We start from the raw sequence: 27,261 nt of genomic DNA on the forward strand, positions 1-27,261 counted from the left end.
TCTTCTTCTTCTTCTTCTTCTTCTTCTTTTTAAAGGCATACTCTCACTCTGTAGCTCAGGCTGACCAAAAACTCACTATGTAGCCCAGGCTGGCCTTAGATTTGCAGTAATCTGCCTCAGTTTCCAAATTACGAGAATCTCAAGTATGAGCCTCTGCATCCTGTTCTGAAGGTTGTATAGACTGCAGCCTTTTCTCTAGATCCCCAGGTTCTTTACCCGCATGGTTGGTTGTGTGCCTAGCAATGGGTATACTGAAGGGAGGCAGGTGTGGGGAGATAAGAACCAGAGCCTTCCCAAACCCCAGAAGGGCAGGGAGGATGAGATATACTGTCGGCAGCAGTAAGCCTGCTGCCTTAATCTTAAATGCCTTTTTTTGTCCTGTCCCAGTTAAGTTGTTCGTGTGAAAAATGTGCAGTTGGGTTCTGGAGGGTGCTGGGGATCAGTTCCCCTGTGGTTTTTCCTGTTTGGAAAACAGTGTCCGGCTTGCCTCCGGATACAGAGTAACCATTCCTTGACCCCTGCTGCTGGAGGGGTATATAAGCCCATGTTGGTACGAATAAAGAGAGCTGCTTCCCTGACGAACTGAAACCGGGTGTCTAGACTGAAACTGGGTGTCTAGAGTGCTGTTTAACCTCGGCGTCCCTCGCCAGATTTCGTGCTTCAGCTGCGCGGGCCGCAGCAATATACAAGGTGCTGAAAAAGCGCCCACTGCTTCTGCATTGAAAAGCTGTGTAAAAACTCGGATTTGAGAGTGGAGAGCTGGCTTCTGCTGGGCTATGAATAGTGAACATGCAGACAGGTGACCTGATGGGTTTCTCTGAGTAACCACACTAACAGGCCACAGCTGCTATCTAGTGCCAGATGTCAGCTTTTCCAAGTTATGTGTATGGATGTTTTGCCTCCATGTATATCTGCATGCCCTGTGCGCCTCGTGCCTAAGGAGGACAGAAGAGAGCATTGGATCCTCTGGAACTGGAGTTACAGATAGTTGTGACCTGCCATAATGGTGCTGGGAATTGAAGTCAGGTCCTTTGGAAGAGCAGCAAGTGCTCTTAACTGCTGATCCACCTCTCTAGCCCTTTATTATTATTATTTTTTTACTTTTTTTTTTTTTTTTTTTTGGGTTTTTCGAGACAGGGCTTCTCTGTGTAGCTTTGCGCCTTTCCTGGAACTCGCTTTGGAGACCAGGCTGGCCTTGAACTCACAGAGATCCGCCTGGCTCTGCCTCCCGAGTGCTATTTTTTTTACTTTTAATGGCTTCAGTGTGTGTGTGTGTGTGTGTGTGTGTGTGTGTGTGTGTGTGTGAGTGCAGGTGCCCCTGGAGGCCCCAGAGTGTATCAGATCCTCTGGAGTAGTGAGCCCCCTGACATGAATGCTGGGAACCAAACCTGGGTCCCTGCAAGAGCAGTATGTGCTCCTAACCATTGAGCTATATTTCCAGTCCTTATCTATACATTTGAAAGATAAATTCTGGGGCCAGAGAAATGATTCAGTGGTTAAGAGTACTGGCTACTCTTACACAGGACCCGAGTTCAGTTCCAGAACCCACATGGTAGCTAAAAGTCAAATAACTCCTGGAGATCCCATACCTTCTTCTGAGCTCCTTGGATAGAAGACACACACCTGTGGTGTGTGGAGCACAGACATCCGTGCAGGCAAAACACTCATACACATAAAATAAAAATAAATCTTAAAAAAGAGATAAATCCCATAATGGTCAAGTTTGTTTATTCTGGCTTCTGGCAGGAATAGGTAGCATGCTCTGGAAGAATGACTGGGGAGCGCTTAATGGGGACCTCCTGACAAAACTCTGAAAAGGGACAAGCTGTAGACAGTAGGGCACAGTTATCACCCATAGTCCTGGTAGAAATGAGTCTGATGTCCTGAGAAGTGATCACAATCCAATGGGTTTCAGGGAAGCAACATAGTTTTGCTTCTTTTGAGCCTGGCATGGTGGATCACACCTTTAATCCCAGCACTTGGGGGGCAGAGACAAGAGGATCTCTGAATTTGAGTTCAACCTGGTCTATGTAATGAATTCCTGGACAGTTCCGCATAGTGAGGCCTTGTCTCAAAAAACAAACTTTTTTTAAACTTCTGCTGTGAAAAATCAGGCAAGCACATCCAGCGGGAAGTGCAGAGTTTTTACTCCTAACTCAAGGGGCTCTGTGCCTCATTTTGATTGATCAGTGCCCAGCCTCACATTCTTATGTGATTGGCCAATAATACAGACTGGAGCAGCTTCTAGGGAGAGATGAAATTTGAGCGCATATTTGATTCCAGAAATTGCTGCCTTAGGTGGAATTTTCACCAAATGGACCTTCTTCCTTCCTTCCTCCTTCTTCTTTTCAACTCGCTCTGTAGACCAGGCTGGCCTTGAACTCAGAGATCCACCTGCCTCTGCCTCCTGAGTGCTGGGGTTAACCGGCTCTTTCTTCTGTGACAAGATCTACCTCACTATGTAGCCCTGGCTGGCTTGGCACTCATTCTGTAGACCAGGCGAGTTCACAGAGATCTGCCTGCCTCTGCCTCCTAAGTGCTGGGGTTAAAGGCGCATCTGATATGACTCGTGTGATGGGACACACTCTAACTCACTTCTGGGATGTATTCTCCCAAACCAGCCCAGCTTTGCTCTTCAGACTCTGAAAATGAAAAACAACAAATGCTTATTTTTCTTTGTAACAACATTTGGCCTTTATACTATTCCCAGATTGAGAACCCTAGCTGCCTTAGGGTATCCTGGATTATAACTCTATGCTACAATTAGACCTCATTTGTCATAATGTAGGATAGGATCCTGAGATATTTTATATCTGAGCTGTGGTGACTTGAATGAAAAATGTCCTCCATAGACTAGTGCTGTTAGGAAAGTGGCACCTTGCTGGAGGAAGTATGTCATTGAGGCCAGCCTTGAGAATTTATAATCCTTACCCCACTTCTAATGTACTTTCTACTTCATGTGTGTGGTTGAAGATGTGATCTCTCAGCTTCCTGCTCCTGCCACCGTGCCTGCCTGTTGCCATGCTACCCCACTGTTATGGATTGTCCCTCTGAAACTGCAAGCCAAATCAACCCTATCTTCCCTGAATCACTTTTAGTCACAGTGTTTAAAGACAGCCACAGAAAGTACCTAACACATAGCCCTTGCCTGCCTTGCCAAAGAACCCTCAGTGGAGAAAGGGATGCCATGTGTCCCCTGGATTCGCTTACATTAACTCCCCGTCTCCCTTAACCTCAGCCCCAGATCACAAGCCTCTGTTCAACCACCTCTGCTCCTGTCTCCCCCTCTTTGAACACCCATTTTCCCTCCCCCCCTGACCCCCCCCCCCCCCCCCCCCCCCGTGGAGCTCTCTTCAACCACACTTCCTCCTTACCCAGACACATTCACTCTCTTTCAGACACTCTGGGAACAATTCAGAACTATCCTCTGGGAAAATGTCCTTCATGAAGCAGCTAACAGGGATGGTAGTACCCTTGTCTGACCAATCCCAAATACATTCCGATTAAGGTGATTTGGTAAGGATCCCTCCACCTCCATTAAAGAATTCTTAGGGCTTACTGTGGCTTTTGACCTAACTTGGCAAGACCTCTGGCTGCATCTATGAGGGAAATTCCCACAACTAGTCTTTGACACACACTTGGACTGATGAGTTTCATCCAATTACAGTCTGGCCAGTTCCACTGCCTAGCGCAGAGCTCCGCTGGTCACTGACATAGGAGGTGATGAGGGAAGACCCTGTTGGAACTGTAATGCTATCAGAGGAAGTGGAAAAGGCCATTATCAACACAGGGAGCTTCCAAAAACAGACACCCCACCTGTTTTCCTTCAGCCTAGCCTAGCTGAAACCACGTATACTTATATTAACCTGGACCCTGAGAATGTAGAAGGCCAAGCCATCCTGACAGTACATTTATAATTCAAGCCTCTTCGGAAGACGGGGCGTACATGCTCCACAGGACAAAAGCTTCAAAAAATAGACCAGCAACTCCAGAAGCCTTTCTCTACTTTATGAGACACAATCTTTAAGGTCTTTAATAGGTTGGGCCTGGCGGTTGTGGCGCACGCCTTTAATCCCTGCACTTGGGAGGTAGAGTCAGGAGGATCTCTGTGAGTTCGAGGCCAGCCTGGGCTACAGAGTGAGTTCCAGGAGAGGCACAAAGTTACACAGAGAAACCCTGTCTCGAAAAAACCAAAAAAAACAAAAACAAAAACAAACAAACAAACAAAAAACCAAGGTTGGAGGCGTCTTTGACAGTCAGAACAGCTGAAAGAGCAAAGAGCCAAAAGACAAATCCAACTTAGGGCCACAGCTATCGCGGCCGTCCCTCCCATCTCAGCAAATGCTAGAGCTCCATCTAGTGGTTAAGTGACTTAAAACAGCCTTGGGTCATCCTGTTATCAGTCAGCTGGGATATTTCAGTCACTGGGCTGCAAGTGTCCCCAAGAACCATGTCTAACCTGCAAAGTGAGGTCTCACTGGAAGCAACAATTTCCTTCTCTTCCTTGTGAGGGAGGGCCAGCTTCCATCGAAGGGCCGTATCCGTACCCGACTTTGTCCTGAACTGGGAGGAGCCCAATGAAGAAAGGGACTTTCCTCCTCTTGGAGGACTGACAGAGTTCTTCTGAGACTCCCCTATTTTCTCTGTGAATGTGAGCCTCAGACAATTCTAGATGTGATAGGGAGCAAAATCACCTTCCTTTTAGCATTAGAGGGATTTATTCGGTTCCAGCCACGTCCTCCAGTTTGACCTTGCTTGCCGTGTAGTTGAGAACGGACTGGCACCTCTGCCTTCATCCCCCAAGTATTAAGATTACAACCAAGTGCCACCAGACCTGGCTTCTGTTTAAACCATTCAAAAACAAGAAACCATCAGTGATAGCCAGACCATAATGGTGTATGCCTTTAATCCCAGGGGTTGGGCAGAGGCAGGTGGATCTCTGTGAGTTCAAGGCCAGCCTGGTCTACGGAGCAAGTTCCAGGGCTACACAGAGAAACCCTGTCTCCAAACAAACAAACAAACCAAACAAACAAAAACAAGCAAAGAGAGAGAGAGAGAGAGAGAGAGAGAGAGAGAGAGAGAGAGAGAGAGAGATCATCAGTCAGACTTGCTCATCTTTGGTATAAAATTGTTTTTAAAAATTAATTTGTTCTTGGTGTTGGAGGGATGACTCAGTGATTAAGAGTACTTGCTGCTCTTGCAGAGGACCTGGGTTCAGTTCCCAGCACTCACGTGGTGGTTCACAACCATCAGTAGACATGCACACATGTGTAACACATTTGGGTCACACTCACCCTCTCTTATCCTCGCTGCCACAACCACCCCCTTCCTCCACTTTATTTCTTTTTGCTATTTATTTATTTATTTATTTATTTGTTGGCTTTGAATTTTTTCTTTCTTCCCCCCCCCCCCAACACAGGGCTTCTCTGTGTAACCCCACTATCCTGGAATTCACTCTGCAGACAAAGGCTGGCTTTGAACTCAGAGATCCTCCTGCCTCTGCCTCTCTGGTGCTAGGATTAAAGGTGTGTGCCACCATGCCTGGCTGAGAAATTTTTTCATACAATATATTTTGATCATATTCTTTCCCCTTCCTCAACTCCTCCCAGATCCTCCCCATCTCTCTATCTACCCAAGTTCATGTTCTATACATAAACACACAAACAAATAAACAGGAACAACAAAAACCCACACCAAAAATCAAAACAAACAAAAAAAACAAAAAGAAAAAATATCAAACCATAAAATAAAAACTCACAAGAAAAGATCACACAAAGAGCATGGGATCTGCTTTGTGTTGGTCAACTACTCTGCCTGAGCATGGAGCTCACCCTGAAACGTGGTGACACCCAGTGTCACTCCAATGAAGAAAATCAATTTTCCCTCTCCTAGCAGGTATCAATTTGCAAATAGCTTCTTGGTTAGGGGTGGGACTCTGTGCCCTTTTCCGTGCTGGGATTTTGCCTTTGCCTTTTGGCCTTCTGGGTTTAACCAGGGCCACTTGAGTGGGCAAAGCTATCCACTGAAACATGAACTCATCTATAGCAGCCCTTGGCCACCGTCCATTTCCCCGGGCAGGACCCCATCTATGACTGACTGCTTACTGGCTCAGTCTTGGGTAGGCCTTATGTAAGTGAGTAATCACAGCTGTTATGAGTTCATGAGAGCCGAGCCTCTACCGTGGTCATGGGACAGCGTTTCATGGCCCTCTCCTTATTGTTGGCTGCTGTATGCTTTCTGCTCCCTCTTCTGTTGCGTCCCTGAGCACTGGAAGGAGTGATGTTGGGGTGCTTTTTAATGCTGAGCAATTATTGTCATTTGTTAGGCACACCGTAACCACTCCTGAGTCTCTGCATCAATTGCTGTTCACTGTAGACAGAAACTTTGATCAAGGGTAAGCACAGCACTAGTCTGTGGATGTAAACATAAATAGTTAAGAGGGACATGGATAACAAGCCCATTTAGCAGGTAGCAGTAGTAGGTTCACCCCTATGGCCAGGGGCAAGGTCACAGTTACACATTTGACTTCCAGATTCAGTGAGACAGGAGCTTTTGAATAGGTCCACACTGTTAGCCACAGCCACACCAGTTTGTGAAGGTTCTCTGTTTTGGATTATGACAATTCCCAGAGCTATGGTAATTTGGTTCCTTAAAGTCAAGTACCTTGTTTCTCTAGTTTCTTGCCTTCCCTGCCCTAAGGTCCTGAGTAATGGCCAGCCAGGAATGGTGGTTATCACCTCGAATTCTTTAACTGACCAATTGCTGGTTACTCATTGCAATGGCCAGCTGTGGGCCGTAGCAGGAAACTTTTCAACCTCCCTCCCCACCCTGCCCTCCTGCCCTATACCTGCTTCAGCTTGGAAGGGGACAATGGCCTCTGATTCTTACAGAGACCCGGTCTGCAGGCTTTGCCCCCAATAAAGGCTTCCACTTCTCTTAATCACTCATTGGCTTCTCATTGACATTTCACTTGGCATCCCAGATGGGAAAGGGGTGCAGGATCTCCATGGGGGGTCCTCCTCCGCTCCTTTCTCACCTCCCCCCAACTCCTCATCCCCTCTTTCCTCTCTACTGTGCTCCTGGCATCCAGCACCAGCTCACTCAGCCTTGGGTGCATTTTGAAACAAATTTTTTCTTCTCCCTTATCCAGAAACCATTCCTTTCTGGCCTTCTTCCAGGTGAACTTCCCCCAAACCCTGGCACCTGGTAGAGGACTGTTGGTCTCCCTTGAGAGTAGTGGAGATGGCTCTCCTCTTGTTGGGCCCTTCTACTGAACAGTGCCATTGATTGGGTGATGCCTCTTCCTTTTGACCTGTTTGTGATCAGGAAAGATCTCCTTCCTCAGCCCTCCAGCCATGGGCAAGTGGCTTTTTGGCATGTCTCCTGCAAACTGTTTCTACTATAATGTGCTGTGCTGCTAGTGTTTATGCCAACTTGGCACAGGCCAGGGTCATCTGGGAAGAGGCACCTCAATTGAGAGAATGCCTCCATCAGATTGCCTGTAGGCAAGTCTGCAGGGCATTTTCTTGATTAATGATTGATGTGGGAGGGCACAGTTCTGGGGGTTATATCACCCAGGGACAGGTGGTCCTGGGTGCTATAAGAAAGCAAACTGAGCAAATCACAGAGAGCAAGTCAGTAAACAGTATTCCTCCATGGTTCTTGCCTTGCTTGAGTTTCTGCCCTGATTGCCCTCGGTGATGGAGTGTGACCTTGAAGTGTAAGATGAAATAAACCCTTTCCTCCTCAAGTTGCTTTTGGTCATGGTGTTTTATCCCAGTAACAGGAACCCTAGCCAAGACACATGGCCTGGCCTCAATACTCCTCGACAACGGTTATCACTGGCCAGAGCGTGACACATTTGACTTCTAGATTCAAAAGGACCTACATGAATGCCCAGGAATAAACGCGAGTCCCCTGCATCCAAACCTTTCTCTGTCTCTGCTTCTACCCTCTTCAGTCATGCTGCCTTGCCCTTCAGGTTCCTGTTCACCATAAAAATCCTCTCCATGTTTCCTACATCTACCTAACCCCTCCTGACTCGCTGTGGTCATGTTCTTTCTATCACCACACACCATACACAAACGCTGCCTTCCTCATAATGTAGACTGCCTCTCCACAACTCAAGATCGGCTTCTCCAGAAAAAAAAAAAAAAAAATCCCTTCTCTCCTGCTGGCTGAGGACAACTGCTGCCCTGTGGGCTTTTCCTTCCTAGCAAAACCTGCTAACCCACCCCACCTATGATCTCTCCTAGCCCGCACTTGCAGATGAAAGCAAGTACCAAATTCTTAGCTCTTCAAAAGTAGAAAGGCTACGCCCACTCTTGCTGTCTTTACTGTTCTTAGAGCTTAGCCCCACCCCATTACAGTTTTAAAAACTCGTCTACATTCAGTCCACAGAACTCTAAACGGCTGCTCTAGCTTACCCAGATGTCTTCTGTCTCACCTGCTTCTTCTGCCCCCACCCTTGCTTCCCCGGTGCCCTTCTGCAACAGCTTTTAGGTAACCACAAAAAAGGTGATAGAGTGATACCCTGATTTTAAGATGTGTGAATGCTCACAGGTATATATGGATGGGGATATAAATGTGTGTGGGGAATATGTGTGGGTGTATGTATGTATGTAAACTTTTAAGGTGCTTTAATTTTTCTTTTTTGATACAAGGTCCACTATGTAGCCCTGGCTGACCTGAAACTATGTAGACCAAGCTGGCCTTTAACTCACAGAGATCCACCTATCTCTGCTTCCTGAGTGCTGGGATTAATGGTGTGCTCCACCATTTAATTTTTAAAAACTGTGTGTAAGTTTCTCATTTTCATCATATTTAAAATGATTACCATGTTCTGTCTATCTTTGATTGTTGAACAGCTGGAATACAATGTATGCCTTTTCTGTGTTTCAAGTATGTTAATTTTGTTTATTTATTTATTTATTTTTTTTGAGACAGGGTTTCTCTGTGTATCCCTGGCTGTCCTGGAACTCACTCTGTAGACCAGGCTGGCCTCAAACTCAGAGATCCACCTGCCTCTGCCTCCTGAGTACTGGAATTTTATAAAGGCCTGTGTAACCACCATGCCAACTCTAATATGTTATTTCAATTTAAAAAATATATTTTTAAAAATTTATAAACAAAATTAAGCTATTAAAATAAAAAAATACATAAATTATTGTCTTAGTTTCTGCCGAGGCAGCGGCCTGTCTCTGCCGCAGAAGCAGTTGTATCATTACCTGTCACCAGGGACCTTCCCACAGTCAGCTATGCGATGTGCACCCCTTAAAAGTGTCCCCCAGGCGCTGCTCGCCCCCTTGCCTCTTTCCTCTCTTCTTCCCTCCCCCAATAAACCTCTTCCACTAACTCTGTTGTGCGTGGAGTGTTTGCTTACTGGCATACATTGGCAGGGCCCACCAAAAGGTACCCACTTTGCCCTTCTTTTTTTTTTTTTTTTTAAATCTTTACATTGGTGCTGAGACTCGCCAGCTCTCCTGGCATTTAATCTGGCCATGCTGGGATCCTACCGGCCCGCTGCACCCGCAATAGATCTGCTTCCTAGTTCACTGACAGCTTTGCCTTCCATTCAATACCAGCGATTGGCTCTCTGGTATGGAGACCCCCTCTGACCATTCCCCTGGATGTGAGGCTTCATTCACCGAGCACAGTCCTTGCTTTTTTCCAAGTCCTGGTACCAGGCGACTGTACCTTCCTTAGGCTTTTAGCCCTGGGCCCCTGTTCTTGCTTCACAACGCACCAAGCAGTTTGGTCCTTCTCTGAGTCCCAGGGACGCCTGAGGCTCTTAGGTTCTGGACTTCTCTCTGCCTCATCCTTGGGAACTGTGTCATACACCTCCTCGCTCCCATGTCTTTTAGAGAACCCCTGACCACGCCTTTCCGATCAATCTGGCCTCAGTACACCGTGGACCAGGCGGTCAGAGAACCGAGAAAGAATCCTCCGCTCTTTCTCTTTCTTTGCTCTAAGATCTGCTTGTTTCTGTCTGCTCTCCCTCTCTAAACTTCGTAAATGTCCCGTCTGTGTTGTTTGTTGCAGCATGGGAATCAGAGCTGGCGAGGCCAGCAGTGGGTGTGCTCAGCACACACCTGTTCCCCCTGCAACATCTGCTGATCTAACCCTCAGGAAGGCATATACGGATCATTTGTCTATGAGTGAATCTGATTCTAAATGCGAGAGTCTGATTCTTCAGCAGCTGCCTCCCTCTGCCCTGTGTTATCCCCCCACGTTGGCACATGTGTGCAGGTCTATCTCCTGCAGCCTGCTGCACCCTACCCTCGCCCAGCAGCCTGGGAGACCCACAGCTTAAGCTCTAGCCCACTGTATTCTCCACAAGGCTCTGGCTCTTGTGGCCTGCCGACCCGCGTGGACGCCTCCCTTCTCTTCTGTTGCCCGCCGGCTTTCTCTCACCTTGCACCCAGCCTGCAGACCCGTACACTCTCAGTTCTCGCCTGCAGTCCTGCAGTTTGCCTTCACGCTCACCTTCATCTTCACACTTATAAGGAACACACCTGCCAGTGCTCTCCACTTTGCAACTCTCTCTCTCTTCCTCCACGGACTCAGATTTTATTGTAACAGTTTGGCCTCAATACAAATTCATGGCCAAAATTGGCGAACTTGATTTCTAAATTCTCACAAATTGTTACCAACTGTTGCTGCCGCAAACAAACGGTCCCCAAATATCTTACACCCAAGCTTGCTCGGCCACATTTCCAAAGTCCCTTACCGCTAAGGCTCTACTTCCCACTCCTAAGAATCATTTATCTCTGTGAGGTCTTTGCACTCTGCTCTCACAAAAAAAAAAAAAAAAAAAAAAAATAATAATAATAATAATAATACTATGCTGTAAACTCTTATCCCAGGATTTGTAAATTGCTCATTGGGTGTGGTTTAAAATCTGTATAATTTGTAATGAAATTTGGCCTTAAACTTATAATGACTCCTCAATGCCATCGGAGTTAACCCCATTCCCTCCAAAGACAGAGATGGGACCTCTTTGCCTCACTGACGTAACTGTGTAATGTGTGTTCATATGTGTTTCTGTGTAGTCGCTTGTGTATCATTCTATTTTATGACAGCATGGAGCAGAATGCAGTGTACCCTTAGAATTCCCCACAGCAACTGAGTAATAAACTTGTGACAACTTAGATTTCTCCTTTTCATTAATTTTTTTGCATGCTGAAATTATTTTGTAAATGGCTTGCCATACTTAAAACTGTGAGTGTGTATGTGTGTGCATGTGTGTGTGTGTAAATGTAAGTGTTTTGAAGATGTATTAAAAGGCCATAAAGCATGTACTTATAAACTGAGATACTTGCTTACCTTCTTCAGGCCTATCAAAATGGTATCTTCAGGTCTATTAAATATTTAATAAAAATCTTAAAATATTTTTTTATATAAAACAAGATAATTAAGGTCATAGGATAAAATCTCATTAGGTTATAAAGTTTAACATTAGAGCTAGGCATGATGGCACAGGCCTTGAATCCCAGCACTTGAGAGGCAAAAGTAGGTGGGTCTCTATGAGTTCAGGGCCAACAAGGGCTACATAGTGAGACCCTGACTCAAAAATATTTGTTTATTAAATACAAAGATTTTAATTAGTTTTTAAAAGAGAAATTATTGATTTCATGTCATTTGTGTGATAGTCAGGGGTTACAAAAATAAAAGGATATAAAATTGCTTTTGTCAGTTGGGATACCTTTGGGTACTGGACATGGTTTCTTTGAAAAAGTTTTTTTGTTTTGTTTTTCAAGACAGGGTTTCTCTATGTAGCCCTGTCTGTCCTGAAACTCACTCTCTGTGGACCAGGCTGGGATTACAGGTATGCACCGTCATGCCCAGCCCTAAAAAGATATTGTGTGTGTGTGTGTGTGTGTGTGTGTGTGTGTGTGTGTATGTTAATTTGTATCTTTATTTTTTCCTTTATTAAGAGATTTTAAAATTCATTTTACATACCAACCATAGATCCCCCTCTCTCCCCATTTCCTCCTCCAAAAAGGTAAGGCCTCCCATGAGTAGTCAGCAAATCCTGGTACATTCAGTTGAGGCAGGTCCAAGCCCCTCCCCCTGCCTCAAGGCTGTGCAAGGTGTCCCACCATAGGTAATGGACTCCAAAAAACCAGCTCATGTACCATGAATAGATCTTAATCCTATTGCCAGGGGCCCCTTAAGCAGATCAAGCTATATAACTGTCTTGCTTACACAGAGGGTGTAGTCTAGTCCCATGGAGGCTCCACAGCTGTTGGTCTAAAGTTCATGAGTTCCCACTAACTTGGTTTGGTTGTTTCTATAGGTTTCCCCATAATGATCTTGATGCCCCTTGCTCATAGAATCCCTCTTCCCTCTCTTTGGTTGGATTGTTGGAGCTCAGCCTGATACTTGGCTGTGTATCTCTGCATCTACTTCCATCAGTTACTGGATAAAGGCTCTATGATGACAGTTAGGTTATTCACCAATCTGATTACCAGGGTAAGCCAGCTCAGGCACCCTTTCTACTATTGCTAGTAGTCTAAGCTGGGGTCATCCTTGTAGATTCCTGGGAACTTCTCTAGCACCAGGTTCCTCCCTATCCCCATGATGTTTCCCTCTATCAAGATATCTCTTTCATTGCCCTCCCATTCCATCCCTGTTCCAGTTCAACCATCCTATTCCCTTATGTTCTCATCCCCCATCCCTACTCTCTATTGCTCCCCCAACTCCCAGTTTACTCAGGAGATCTCATCTATTTCCCCTTCCCAGGGTGATCCATGCGTCCCTCTTAGGTTCCTCCTTGTTAGCTAGCTTCTCTGTAGCTGTGGGTTGTAGCCTGGTTATCCTTTGCTTTACATCTAGTATCTACTTATGAATGAGTGAATACCATGTTTGTCCTTCTGAGTCTGGGTTACCTCACTCAGGATGATATTTTCTAGTTCCATCCATTTGCCTGCAAATTTCATGATGTCATTGTATTTTACTGCTGAGTAGTACTCCATTGTGTGTATGTACCACATTTGCTTTATCTATTATTCAGTTGAGGGACATCTAAGTTGTTTCCAGGTTCTGACTATTATGAATAATGCTGCTATGAACATAATTGAACAAGTGTCCTTGTGGTATAATTGAGCATCCTTTGGATATATGCCCAAGATTGGTATAGAAGGGTCTTGGTGTAGATGGATTCCCAATTTTTCTGAGAAACCACCATACTGATTTTCAAAGTGGCTGTACAAGTTTGTACTCCACCAACAGTGGAAGAGTGTTCCCCTTGTTCCACATCCTCTCCAACATAAGCTGTCATCGGTGTTTTTGATCTTAGCCATTCTGACAGGTGTAAGATGGTATCTCAGAGCCCTTTTGATTTGCATTTCCCTGGTGACTAAGGATGTTCAGCAATTCCTTAAATGTCTTTTGGCTGTTTGAGATTCTTCTGTTGAGAATTCTCTGTTTAGCTCTGTAGCTCATTTTTTAATTGGATTGTTTGGTATTTTGATGTCTAGTTTTTTGAGTTCTTTATATATTTCAGAGATCAGCCCTCTGTCAGATGTGGAGTTGTGAAGATCTTTTCCCATTCTGTAGGCTGTCGTTTTGTCTTATTTACTGTACCCTTTGCCTTAGATGCTTCTTGGTTTCAGGAGGTCCCATTTATTAATTGTTGCTCTCAGTGTCTGTGCTACTGGGGTTATATATAGGAAGTGGTCTCCTGTGTATGGGAGCCCTTTTTCAGGAATTTATGTTGTTGCTGAAATTTAACTTTAACCTGTGGTGGTCCAATAAAATACAGAAGGTTATTCCAATTTTTTGTAACTGTTGAGATTTGCTTTGTGACTGAATATGTGGTCAGTTTTAGAGAAGGTTCCATGGGGTGCTGAGAAGAAGGTATATTCTTTTGTGTTAGGGTGGAATGTTCTGTAGATGTCTATTAAGTCCATTTGAGTCATAACATCTGCTGGTTCCCTTGTTTCTCTGTTAAGTTTCTCTTACACATGTGAGTGCCCTTGTATTTGGGGCATAAATGTTCAGAATTGAGACTTCATCTTGATGGATTTTTCCTGTGATTGATATGTAATGCCCTTCCCAATCTCTTTTGATTGATTTTAGTTTAAGTCTGTTTTGTTAGATACCAGCTTGTTTCTTAGGTCCATTTGAAAATCTTTTCCCAACCCTTTACTCTGAGGTAGTGTCTGTCTTTGAAGTTGAGGTGTGTTTCTTGTATGCAGTAGAAGGATGGATCCTGTTTTCATGTCCATTCTGTCAGCCTGTGTCTTTTTATAGGTGAATTGAGTCCATTGATATTAAGGGATATTAATGACCAATGATTGTTAATTTCTGTTATTTTTTGGTGGTAGTGTGTATGTATTTCCCTTCTTTGGAATTTGCTGCTGGAGGGTTATCTATTCACTGTGTTTTTGTGGGTGAATCTAACTTCTTTAGGTTGGAGTTTTCCTTCCAGTGCTTTCTGTAGGGCTGGATTTGTGGATAGGTATTGTTTAAATACGGTTTTGTCTTGGAATATCTTGTGTACTCTGTCTATGGTGATTGACAGTTTTGCTGGGTATAGTAGTCTGGACTGGCATCTGTGGTCTCTTAGTTGTTGTACTCAGAGTCCCTTAAAGACCACCAAGAGACCAAATCTGATGCAAAAGCAAAGAGTATTTTCATTGTTGCGAGTTAGTCTGGGACTCTCAGTCTGTCCATCTGACACATCAGCTGAGCAGAAGAGACCCTGAGTATAATCGAGCAGGGTTTTTATAATGGTTAGGGTAGGGGATCTGGGGGAATTCCAACTCTGTATAGTTACAAGCTCAGGATTGGTGCTTACTTTAGGTTAGAGATGCTTGGTTTGAACTGATTGGAGAGTTGCAGCTACAAGGAAATGGCCATATCCTCTAGCAGTTTATGTCATCACATCTGTATCATCAGCAGATCCATTTTCCCTGACAATAAGACATTTTATTTCTTTTTTTTTTAAAGATTTATTTATTATGTATGCACTGTTCTGCCTGCATGTATGCCTACACACCAGAAGAGGGCACCAGATCCCATTACAGATAGCAGTGAGCCATCATGTGGTTGCTGGGAATTGAACTCAGGACCTCTGGAAGAGCAGTCGGTGCTCTTAACCTCTGAGCCATCTCTCCAGCCCGACATTTTATTTCTTATCTGCAGGAAACTTGCTCCCTCTGACAGCTGTGGTATATAATCTATCAAATCCTTTAGGTTACGGCAGGAAATGTCTGGAATGCATTTTTTATGTGGCTCTTAAATGTCTGGGTCTAGGGGAAGCATATCCTCGGATGAGTTTCCCAAGGCCTAAGGGCAGAGGGGCAGCACATCCTCTGGTGGGTTTCCCAGGGCCTGCTGCCCCCAGTCGATGGCTGGAACCCTGCCATCCTCTCATTAGTGTCTGCATAACATCTGTCCAGGACCTTCTGGCTTTCCGAGTCTCCATTGAGAAGTCAGGTGTTATTCTGATGGATCTGCCTTTATAAGTCACTTGGCCTTTTTCCTTTGCTGCTCTTAATATTCTTTCTTTTTTTTTTTTTTTTTTTTTCGTTTTTCGAGACAGGGTTTCTCTGTGTAGCTTTGCGCCTTTCCTGGGACTTGCTTGGTAGCTCAGGCTGGCCTCGAACTCACAGAGATCCACCTGGCTCTGCCTCCCGAGTGCTGGGATCAAAGGCGTGCGCCACCACCGCCCGGCCTTAATATTCTTTCTTTATTCTGTATGTTTAGTGGTTTGATTATTATGTGCTGAGGGTATTTGGGGGGGTCTAGTCTATTTGGTGTTCTATAAGCTTCTTGTATCTTCATAGGCATTTCCTTTTTTAAGTTGGGAAAGTTTTCTTCTATGATTTTGTTGAATATATTTTCTGTGCATTTGAGTTGGTATTCTTCTCCTTTTTCTATCCCTATTATTCTTAGGTTTGGCCTTTTCATGGTGTCCCAGATTTTGTGTTATGGCTTTTTTGGCTTTAGTGTTTTTCTTGACTGACAAATCTATTTCCTCTGTTGTATTCTCCATGCCAAAGATTCTCTCTTCCATCTCTTGTATTCTGTTGGATATGCTTGCATTTGTAGTTTCTGTTCATTTACTCAGATTTTCTATTTCCTGCATTCCCTCAGTTTGTGTTTTCTTCATTACTTCTGTTTCAGTTTTCAAGTCTTGAACTGTTTCCTTCATCTGTTTAATTGTTTTTCTTGGCTTTCTTTAAGAGATTTATTGATTTCTTCCAATTTTTTGCTTGTCTTTTCCTCAATTTCTTTAAGGAAAATTTTCATTTCTCTTTAAAGGCCTCTATCATCTTTATAAAGTTATTTTTAAGGTAGGTTTCTTCTGCTTCTTCTATGTTGTGATGTTCAGGTCTTGCTGTTGTAGAACTGCTAGGTTCTGGTGGTGCCATATTGGTTTTTATGCTGTTGTATGTATTTTTTGCACTGGCATCTACCCATCTCTTCCTCTAGTAGGTGCAAGAGGTGTCTGTGTCTGAGGGAGCTGCTCTTGGTCCAATCTGTGCTTACTGTGTTTGTGTGTCAGGGGGTCATTCTTGGTCCAATCAGAGCTCTTGGTCCAATCAGAGCTGATGGATTCTGTGTTTCAGGGAGCCAAAGAGGTCTCAGGGGGATGGGTAGGTTTGAGGGAGGGAGTGGGTCTTGTAGATTGCAGGGTCCTATTGGGAGGTGTTTGTGGGGAGGCCTGCCCACAGGAGTCTTCCCTGCTGGCCTGCAACTGAGGCAATGATGGGAGGGCACAGGGTGTGCCTCAGGGCCTAGGTCCTAGAGGCAGGACTCTCTGGGTGGGAGAAGAGTCACTCACCTCTTGGTCCATTTTTTATATTTTTAATATAAAAATGTTAATGCTGAGTTTTTTAAATTGAGGCTGTAATATATCTAAAATGATGTTTTTCAAGTATCTCAGTTAAATTTCCTTTGTATGGTAGGGATTACAGGAGATATGATACTGATAAAAATTTATGTAAGCTTCTTCTGTATATAATAGAGATGGCTGTGCTATTAAGTTAAGATAGTCACTAGTCTCTTACATTGCTAACACTGCCTTAGTTTGGGTTTCTATTGCTGTGCTCAAACACCATGATCAAAATCAACCTGGGAAGGAAAGCGTTTATTTCATTTTACAGCTATCATTGAGGGAAGTCAGGGCAGGAACTCCAGTCAGGAACCTGGAGGCAAAAGTTGATGCAGAGGTCATGGAGGAGTGCTAATTACTGGCTTGCTCTCCATGACTTGCTCAGCCTGCTTTATCACTCAAAACTACCATCGGCCCAAGAGGGGGCCATCCACAGTAAGATGGGCCCTCCCATATCAATCGTCAGTCAAGAAAGTGGACCACAAGCTTGCCCCCAGGCCAATCTGGTGGGGACATTTTCTGAGTTGAGGTTCCCTCTTCTCAAATGACTCTAGCTTGTTTCAAATTGACATAAACTAGCAGCACAACCAGCATGGTGGTGCACATCTTTAATCCCAGCACTCGGGAGGCAGAGGCAGGCAGATTTCTGTGAGTTCGAGGCCAGCCTGGTCTACAGAGAGAGATCTAGGACAGCCAGGGCTACACAGAGAAACGCTGCCTCTAAACCAAATAAAATAAAGCTAGCAGCACAGATGATTTAAATTTAGACATAACATTAAGTGATAAGAAACATTTCCTGTCTGCTTTAAGCTCCTTTAAAAAACAAGGTTTTCGCCGGGCGGTGGTGGCGCACGCCTTTAATCCCAGCACTCGGGAGGCAGAGCCAGGCGGATCTCTGTGAGTTCGAGGCCAGCCTGGGCTACCAAGTGAGTTCCAGGAAAGGCGCAAAGCTACACAGAGAAACCCTGTCTCGAAAAACCAAAAAAAAAAAAAATAAATAAATAAATAAAAATAAAAAAAATAAAAAACAAGGTTTTCAAGGTTATTTTAATTTAAAGAAAAAAATTTATGTACATGACTATGTGTACACACATTATTTGCATATGCTTATATTTTATATTGTTTACATGATATCAAGTTAGCTTAAGTAAATTGTATAAACTGATGACATGACTGCTCCATGGTATGGTTAAGGGAAGGTTTTTATTGTAGATATGGGAGAGAGAACAGCCAGAGGCATCTGCAAGAGTCTGGAGCAGAGAGAGAAAGAAGTAGACAGAACGTGGCCAGGGCTGTCTCTAAGAGAGGGGAGGATAGTAGAGGATAGAGAATACAGAAAACAGTGAGGGCAGCAGGAGAGGAGTAGAGAGAGGGAGAGAGCGCAAAAACACGGAGAACAGCAGGGCTATAAGAAGAGTGAGTATCTAGGGGGAGGGAAGTCTGTGAGATAGAGAGAGTTTAGGGTGGAGAGCAGGTGAGAAGGGCAGGATGGTCATGGACTTTAATGTGTAACAGGCTCTTGTGATACTGAGGGGGCCTGGAGGCCAGCATGGGCTTGATGTCACAAGTAGCCATATGTCCCTTCGAACAGTTTTTTTTTTGGTAGATGGGAACCGGTTTCACAAGTTCCTGAGGAATGCTGGCTTTTATCTAACCACCAGAAACCCTCCTATAGTCCAGGTTGAGCTCATTTTTGGCTATTTGGACAGCCTTTTTGGGTTTGGGTAACTGGGGTTTCCTTTGTACCTGATATCAAGGATCATCTTAACTGAAAGTACAAAGTTAGTCCAAAGCCCTTTTAACTCACAGTGTAAGGAGAGTTTTGAAAAACATCAGGCAGCATCTTACCCAGATGCTCTTTAGTTAATCATTGTCTCAGCTCTGATTCCACAAGTAATCTAAAACTGTTCCCATTGCTTGGGAAAATAGACTGGTTTCCAGGACACAGTGGCTTCTGTTTCAGGTACAACTTCATTCTCAGAGACAATTGTCCTCGCTTCAGAGGTGAAATTACTTTTTTTCAAAATAATTGTTTATAGTTTCTACAAGGTGTATGAGGTGTCTAATTAAAATTAAAAGATTCTTTGGGGTGGGGGCGGAGGACGTGGGTCAAGACAGGGTTTCTCTGTGTAGCCCTGGCTGTCCTGAAACTCACTCTGTAGACTAAGCTGGCCTTGAACTCACAGAGATCTTCTTGCCTCTGCCTCCTAGTGCTGGGATTAAAGGCGTGCGCCACCACTGCCCAGCAAATCAGTTAAATTTTTTTTTTTTTTTTTTTTTTTTTTTTTGAGACAGAGTTTCTCTGTGTAGCTTGGCGCCTTTCCTGGATCTTGCTCTGTAGACCAGGCTGGCCTCGAACTCACAAAGATCCACCTGCCTCTGCCTCCCAAGTGCTGGGATTAAAGGCGTGCGCCACCACCGCCCGGCAAATTTTAAAGCATGAATTGTTCTTCAAGACTGCTGTCAGTGGCCTTCCAGGTGTTCACTAACATACTTGGAGGACTAGATCACTGTGCTCAGAGGGCCTGCAATGGACACGAGTTTGACCCTTGCCCTCTGTGGAGGTTCAGAGGAGAAATGTCCCCAAGCTCATGTGTTGGAACAGCAATGAGGTATTTTTTGAATTTTTTTTTTTAATTTGTTTTTAATTGGAGTTACTAACAGGAGTCTGAGGGGTGAGGGGTTACTCACAAGGAGGAAGGATAACCCCGAAGAGCTGCCGCACCAGAAACTCCCCGCCCCAACATGGATGACTCTCCCAAACCTACTACCCCGGCACTCACTGTACAGCTTGCTGGGAGCTTGGTGGTCCAAACACCTCTTTCCTTTTCGGTTTGGTAGCACATGTTTACTGCTTTTTATAGTGCTGGATAGGGAATCTTGCAAGTTTTCGTTCTTCTGACATGCAGCTCTCTGTGATCTTCTGTCTCCCCGCTGACTCTGTGATCCTTCCCTTCCTTCCTTCCATCCTGGAAGAAATGGTTCAGTTTAGATGAAAAACCAACAGCAAATCCTTACTTCTGGGATCAGCACCACCCACTCAGGGGACTGTTCAAAGTCTGTTTTTAAATTATGTTTTTTTAATTAGTTTATAAAGTAGTGGGTTTTCACGTAGGTTTTTCATATAGCTTTAATTTTGGTTAGCCCTATCCCCACAGCCCATATTCTTCCCCACAACACACCCATACCCATGCTTAAACCTTGTCATGCCTAGTACTCCCTCCATTTTTATACACGTGTGTTCTACCATCTAAATCCAACTTAGGGCCTCTGATCCCACCCCCCCACCCCCAGGTTTTATGCGGTGCTTTTACCCTTTGAGGAAAAGTCACCAGGCACAATAAAACCCACTATGAGAGTTTTATTAGGAGGAGGGAGGGAGAGGACAGAGTATGGTCAGACCTGCTGTGCAGAGCAGGGAGGGTATGGGACCCACCTTTTGTTTTTTTTTGTTTTTTTTTTTTTTTTTGGTTTTTCGAGACAGGGTTTCTCTGTGCAGCTTTGCGCCTTTCCTGGGACTCACTTGGTAGCCCAGGCTGGCCTCGAACTCACAGAGATCCGCCTGGCTCTGCCTCCCGAGTGCTGGGATTAAAGGCGTGCGCCACCACCGCCCGGCGGGACCCACCTTTTATGGACTACCGCCGTATATGTGCATATGGGCCCACGTGGCTAACGCATGCACATAGATTACGTGACCACGCAGTGCATGGATCATGTAGGACGTATGGCCCAGAAATGACTAGGGAGAAATGACTAAGTGTCTCTCACCAGGGCATGTGAGATCATGGGGGCATGGCTAGAATTCCTATCAATGGCCCCTTTCTTGCTTCCAAGTCTCTATAGATATTTGAATCTAGAAATAAGCAGATGAACAAATCTCTAAAAATTCAGAGCTAGATCTGTGAGAGAGAACATACTGAGTTTGATGTTCTGGGCCCAGGTTACTTCTCTCAAAGACTTTCCCCCAGATCCATTCATTTTACTAAGTTTAATAATTTCATTTTTATTTATGGCTGAATAAAATTCTGTTGTATATATGTGTCACATTTTCGAAATCCATTTATCTGTTGATTCTGTTTCCTGGCTATTGTGAATGGGGCAGCAATGAACGTGGGTGTGTAAGTATCCCTGTAGTTACTACAGTGTAATAGGATGGAGAGTCCTTTGGGAATATGCCCAGGAATGGTATGCCTGGCACATCTGTTAGATCTACTTCTAGTTTTTGTTTGTTTGGTTTTAGAGTCCTCTATATTGATTTCCAAAGTGACTATACCAATTTAAGTTCTCACTACCCGTGTAGAAGGATCCCCTTCCCCACATCCACACCAGCACTTAATGTCATTTGTATTCCTGATGATGGACCGGATGAAGTTGTTGAGGTGTTCAATCCACTGGGAAAGACTGAAGACTTAGACTCAATTCAAATTTAGATTAAATGAATTTATTCTTACTGCTAGCAGAAGGACGGTAGCCTTAGAGCCAAACAGCATTCTGTGCCAAAGGGTTTGCTAAAGGGAGGGTTTGTAAAGATGAATGTCAAAGGTGTATATTACAGTTATCTATGGAATCCGCAGCTGGGCAAGAAAATTGTTTCACTCCCCTCAGCTGTTTCTCTATTCCGTTGTATAGTAATAAAAAGACCACTTCATCCCAGTCCCACCGCTATTTGTAAAGCTCACACAAGCAGAAACCAGCTGTTAAAACCTCACGGCAGGAGCACCATTATCCTCTTCTTATCTCACCTGCAGGCCACTAGGATCTCACAGGCATTCCTCAGCAAAGGTCAACAGCCCTTAAGGGATGCCTGGTGCTATTAAGTTCCTTTAGCGGCACAGGGGAATTATGTGTAAATTGTTGTGGGGTCTGAGCCTCTGGGGGAAGTGTCACTGACTGACTAGGGTAGAGCAGGCAGTGACCCGGTGCCCTCAGGTTAGGGCTGCCTGTCTCATCCCCAAGAGTAAGAATCTGAAAGGATTTTTAATCTGCATTTCCCTGATGGGTAAGGACGTTGAACACATTTTAAGTGTTTAATAACCATTTTCATTTCTTCTTTTTAAATTCTGTGGAGCCCCCTTTCCAGCCCCCTTCCTTATTCTAAGAAAATGTAAGTTACGTTGTATTTGTTTTGTGTGTGTCTGTAGGTCCATATGTTACAGCACTGTGTGAAGGTCTGAGGATAGCTTGTGGCTTCTTCCCTTCCTGAAGCTTGAACTGGGTTATCAGGCTTGGTGACAAACACCCTTACCAGCTCTGCTGGGTAGTTTTTTGTCAATGTGACACAAACTAGAGTCACATGAGAGGAGGGGAACTCATTTAGGAATCGCCACATGTCTGTGGAGGGGGCATTTTCTTGATTGCTAGTGGATATTGGAGGGCCCAGACCAATGCCTAGGCAGGTGGGCCTGGGCTGTATTAAACAAAAGTAGCTGGGCAAGCCAAAGAGGGAAAACTGGTAAGACACAGTCCTCTATGGATTGTGCTTCAGTTCCTGCCTCTCGGTTCCTGCTTGTATTCCTGCCTTGTTTCCCTGGGAGATGGACTGTAACCTATAAGCCATTTTGTTTCCTCCCCAAGTTGCTTTTGTTAATTTTTCTTTTCTTTTTCTTTTTTTTTTTTTTTGTTTTTTGAGACAGGGTTTCTCTGTGAAGCTGTCCTGAATCTCGTTCTGTAGCCCAGGCTGGCCTCTAACTCACAGAGATCCGCCTCCCTCTGCCTCCCAAGTGCTGGGACTAAAGGCGTGCGCCGCCACCACCGCCCGGCTTGTTAGTGTTTTATCACTGCAACAGAAAAGCAAACACCAGCTGAGCACCTCTCTGGCCTCTAGCTCTCTTTTTGAGAACTCTCTATTCAGTTCTATGCTCATTTTTAATTGGTTAGTTTGGCTTCTTGATGTTTATTTCTTTAGTTCTTTGTTCATTTTAGAAACTACTTCTCTGTCATTTATATAGCTGGCAAAGATTGTCTCCCATTTTGTGGGCTTCCTCTTCACTCAACTGACCGTTTCCTATGTTGTATAGTTGCTTCTGGTTTCCTGATATCCCATGTGTCAATTGCTGGCTTTTATTTCAGCATTTGTGAAGTCCTACTCAGAAAGTTCATACCTGTGCTTTGTGCCAAAGGATGCTCTTAAATTTTCCTCTAGCAAGGCTGGGCCGTGGTGGCATACCCTTTAATCCCAGCACTCGGGAGGCAGAGGCTGGCGGATCTCTATGAGTTCGAGGCCAGCCTGGGCTACAGAGCGAGTTCCAGGCAAAGCTACACAGAGAAACCCTGTCTTGGAAAAAAAAAATAAATTTTCTCTAGCAGTTTCAAAGTTTCAGGTTTTTAAAAATTTATTGTTATTATCATTTTGTTTGTGTGTTTCATGTGTATGGGTGTTTTGCCTGCATGTATGTCTGTGTACCACATGGGTGCCTGCTGCCTGTGGAACCTGGAAGACAGCATCAGGCTCCCCAGAATTGGAGTTTACAGAAGGTTGTAAACTGCCATGTGGGTGCTGGGAACTGAACCTACATTCTTTGTAAGAGCAACCAGTGTTTTTTGGTTTTTTTTTTTTTTTTTTTTTTTTGAGATAGGGTTTCTCTGTGTAGCTTTGCGCCTTTCCTGGAACTCGCTCTGTAGACCAGGCTGGCCTCGAACTCACAAAGATCCACCTGCCTCTGCCTCCCGAGTGCTGGGATTAAAGGCGTGCGCCACCACTGGCCAGCCGCAACCAGTGGTCTTAACTGCTGAGCCATCTCTCTAGCCTTTATTATTATAATTTTCGTGTGTGTGTGTGTGTGTGTGTGTGTGTGTGTGTGTGTGTGTGTGTGTTGTGTGACTGTCATAGGTGTGTGGGTGCCACAGAGGCCAGAGAGGGCATCAGATTCCTTGGAGTAGTAATTACAGGCAGTTGTAAACTGCCTGACATGGGTGCTAAGATCCCTTTGGAACAGTCGTTCTCAACCTGTGGGTCTGGACCCCTTGGGGTCGCATATCAGGTATCTTATGATACATAACAGCAAAATTACAGTTATGAAATAGCAACTAAGTAATTAATGGTTTGGGGTCACCACAACATGAGGAACTGAATTAAGGAGTCACAGCATTAGGAAGGTTGAGAACCTCTGTTCTGAATGAGCAGCAATTGCTCTAAACTGCTCATCTGTGTCTCCAGGCCCTTGAAGTACCAGATCTCATGAACACATCTTTTTTTTTTTTTTTAATTTGTATTTTTATTTTGCAATACAATTCAGTTCTACATATCAGCCACGGATTCCCTTGTTCTCCCCCCTATGGCCCCCCTCACCTTCCCCCCAGCCCATGCCCCATTCCCACCTCCTCCAGGGCAAAGCCTCCCCCGTGGACTGAGATCAACCTGGTAGACTCAGTCCAGGTAGGTCCAGTCCCCTCCTCCCAGGCCGAGCCAAGCGATCCTGCATAGGCCCCAGGTTTCAAACAGCCAACTCATGCAATGAGCCCAGCCCTCTGAGTAACTGACTTCACCTGTCCATGGCTGTCCACTAGCACCCCTTCCTGTTTTACTCTGAGATGAGTCCAGCATGGAACAGTCCTCCTTTGGCTGTGTCATGCCCGGGCCTAAAGCTTTTCGGGCAGTGTGCTCAGCCGGTGTGGTGGCCCACTTTGACAGCCTCTGCTTTAACGCTTTTAAAAAGGAGTGCCAGCAAGGCACTCTCCCCTGCGGAGACAAATCTGGTGTAAGGGAGGAGGAAATCTGGGGACAGCTAGTTCTTTGTTTTTAGTTGAGGCCTTATTCTGGAGTGAGGGAGGAAGAGTCTCTTCTAGAAGTTGCTGTTTTCTCCTGACTGTAGGAGTGTGGAAAGCCAGGTAGATTTCTAGTGGTGCTTGACACCCTTCTTTATAACCTGTTCTCTGCTTCCTTCCTTTGCGGAGAGAACCACCATGGAATGTCCTTGCTTTTAATGACTTGACTGTGCAATGATCTGCTGCTTTTGATAATTCATGGAAGTCTGCCCATGTCCTTACTTTGTTAACATGCTCACACTAGTTTATAGGAGTGTTCATATTTGTTAGCATGCTCACACTAGTTTATAGGAGCGTTCACTATGCTTAGATCTCCTTGGTGCAGATGAGGATCTGAAACTCAGTTGGATTTGGGACTTCCTCGATTGGGGTGGCTTACTGTTCCAGGCTGGTACAGCATTGAAGCTCAGCTGTGGAAGACCCAGGTGTGCTGACCCAGATGGACAAGAACGGCACCATCCTCAGAATGTTTGCCGTTCCCATTGTCCTGTCATTTTATTTCAACCTGGATTAACACCATAAACTCCTGCTTCCCTCTCTCCCTCTCTCCCTCCCCCATCTGTCTGTCTGTCTGCCTGTCCTTCCTCCTCTGTTTGGACTTGCACACTTTTCTTTAGAACACCAGCTCTGTAAAAGAGCATTTGGAAACAAAATATCAGCAACACACTTTTAGGACAAATAAAACTAGTTTAATTGAGAGTGAACTCCAGAGGTGCTGCCCAGAGGCATCTAATGTGCTGGATGGTAAATAGATTGCAAGTTGGAGTGAAGGATTACCCACAAACATCCTTTCACTTAAGGAGATTTTGTTTTTTACTTTATATCTTAATTGCAACTTTTGTTTTTACTAATACAAAGAGATAAAATTGTACATGCTAATGTAGTAACATGGTGTATCGACACGTTTACATTGTAGGATATTAAAATTAATAGCATTTGAGCCTCTGCTGTCATGTTTCTGTTTGGGTTGATCCTGTATTTACCTTCAGAAAGCAACTGTAAGGAATACAGCCACTGAATGTGAGACCAGACTAATTACTCTGTCTCCCACTGACGTGCTGCCATTTTAATCATCAGTTTACCTTCATGGTGACAGGGTTTCTTATGTGGTAGTAGTGGTGTCAACAGATACAAGCCATATCCATGCTGCTGACAGCACCACACGCTCCAAGCTGTGGCTGCTGACTGGAGCCTTTAATTGATGCGACATCGCTTCCCATGAGCTGCCCCGTTTCTTTCTTCTTCACCTTTAGTCTATATTTATTTTAGATCCTTTTGCTTTGGTCTCTGCTGTACTAGAAATCTCTAGTAACACAGGGTAGCTTATGTTGTTATTAAATGATTGCATGGAATGCTTTTCTTGAGAAACTCCAGGATTAATAATCTGTTGTTTTAACCACTTAAAATTGGAAGTTTCCTGAGCTAGTCAGGACTTGGGATGGTCAGATTTTTAACTAATTTTTCATTTTTGCTTGTTCACCAGATGCAAAAGCAGCAATGAGCTGGACCTGGAGAAGTGAAGACACTTACAAGTGCCTTGAAACAGTATCTGAGGAGAGCTGCTGTCACAGACCAGGCATTCGCTCCACAGAAATGGCGGTAGTTGTGTTGACACTCACTGACAAGGGGAAAGTCTGTGAGGTACCGGATAATGTTGTGGAAATAAAGCCAGTCGTGATGAGCACTGTCTTAGTTCCTGTTCTGTTGCTGTGCAGTCACCATGGCCACTGAAAAGTCACACATCTCAGGGTTGGAAATTTGAATAAAATGGCTCAAAGTCCTTATGATTCTGTTCAAAAATCAGAATTATATGCTATTCTCAAGATATTATAAGATTTTTCAGAACCTCTTAATATAGTTACTGACTCTCCATATGCAGAAAGAGTTGTTTTACATATGGAAACTTCTGAATTTAGTCTAGATGATTTAACTTTGTTATTTATTCAGTTACAAGAAATAATCAGAAATCATCCTGTATATATAACACATATTAGATGCCATACAGGTCTACCAGGCTCTCTAGCACAAGGCAATGAGGACATTGACCAACTATAGGTAGGAAATGTGCTAGAAGCCTCAGAACTTCATAAAAACCCCCAAACACCATGTCAATAACAAGGATTTGAAAAAAAGATTTTTCCATCACTTGGCAACAAGCCAAGGAAAGTATAAGAAAATCTCCTACTTGTTCCTTGTATAGTCAAACTCCACTACCTGCAGGAAGTAACACAAAGGGTACTCAGAGGAATGAAATTTGGCAAATGGACGTGTTTCATTTTCTGAGTTTGGAAAATTAAACTATTTACACCACACCATAGATACATATTCAGGACTTCAATGTGTAACTGTTTGAGTTCTGAAAAGGCTGATTCTGCAATCACACATTTGTTAGAAGTTATGGCCATCATGGGGATGCAATACAGATTGAGACTGACAATGCTCCATCATATGTCTCTAATAAAATGAAACAGTTTTTTTGCATATTACAACATAAAGCATATTACAGGTGTATTACACAATGCTACAAGGCAAGCAGTTATAGAAAGAGCTAATTGAACTCCAAAAGATATACTTAATAGACAGAAATGGATAATAAAGAACCCAGAGATAAATTACATAATGCTTTATTAACTTTAAATTTTTAAATGCTA

Source organism: Peromyscus californicus, unplaced genomic scaffold (assembly GCF_007827085.1).
Source record: "Peromyscus californicus insignis strain IS unplaced genomic scaffold, ASM782708v3 Scaffold_8__1_contigs__length_139910024, whole genome shotgun sequence".
Classification (NCBI taxonomy): Eukaryota; Metazoa; Chordata; class Mammalia; order Rodentia; family Cricetidae; genus Peromyscus; species Peromyscus californicus.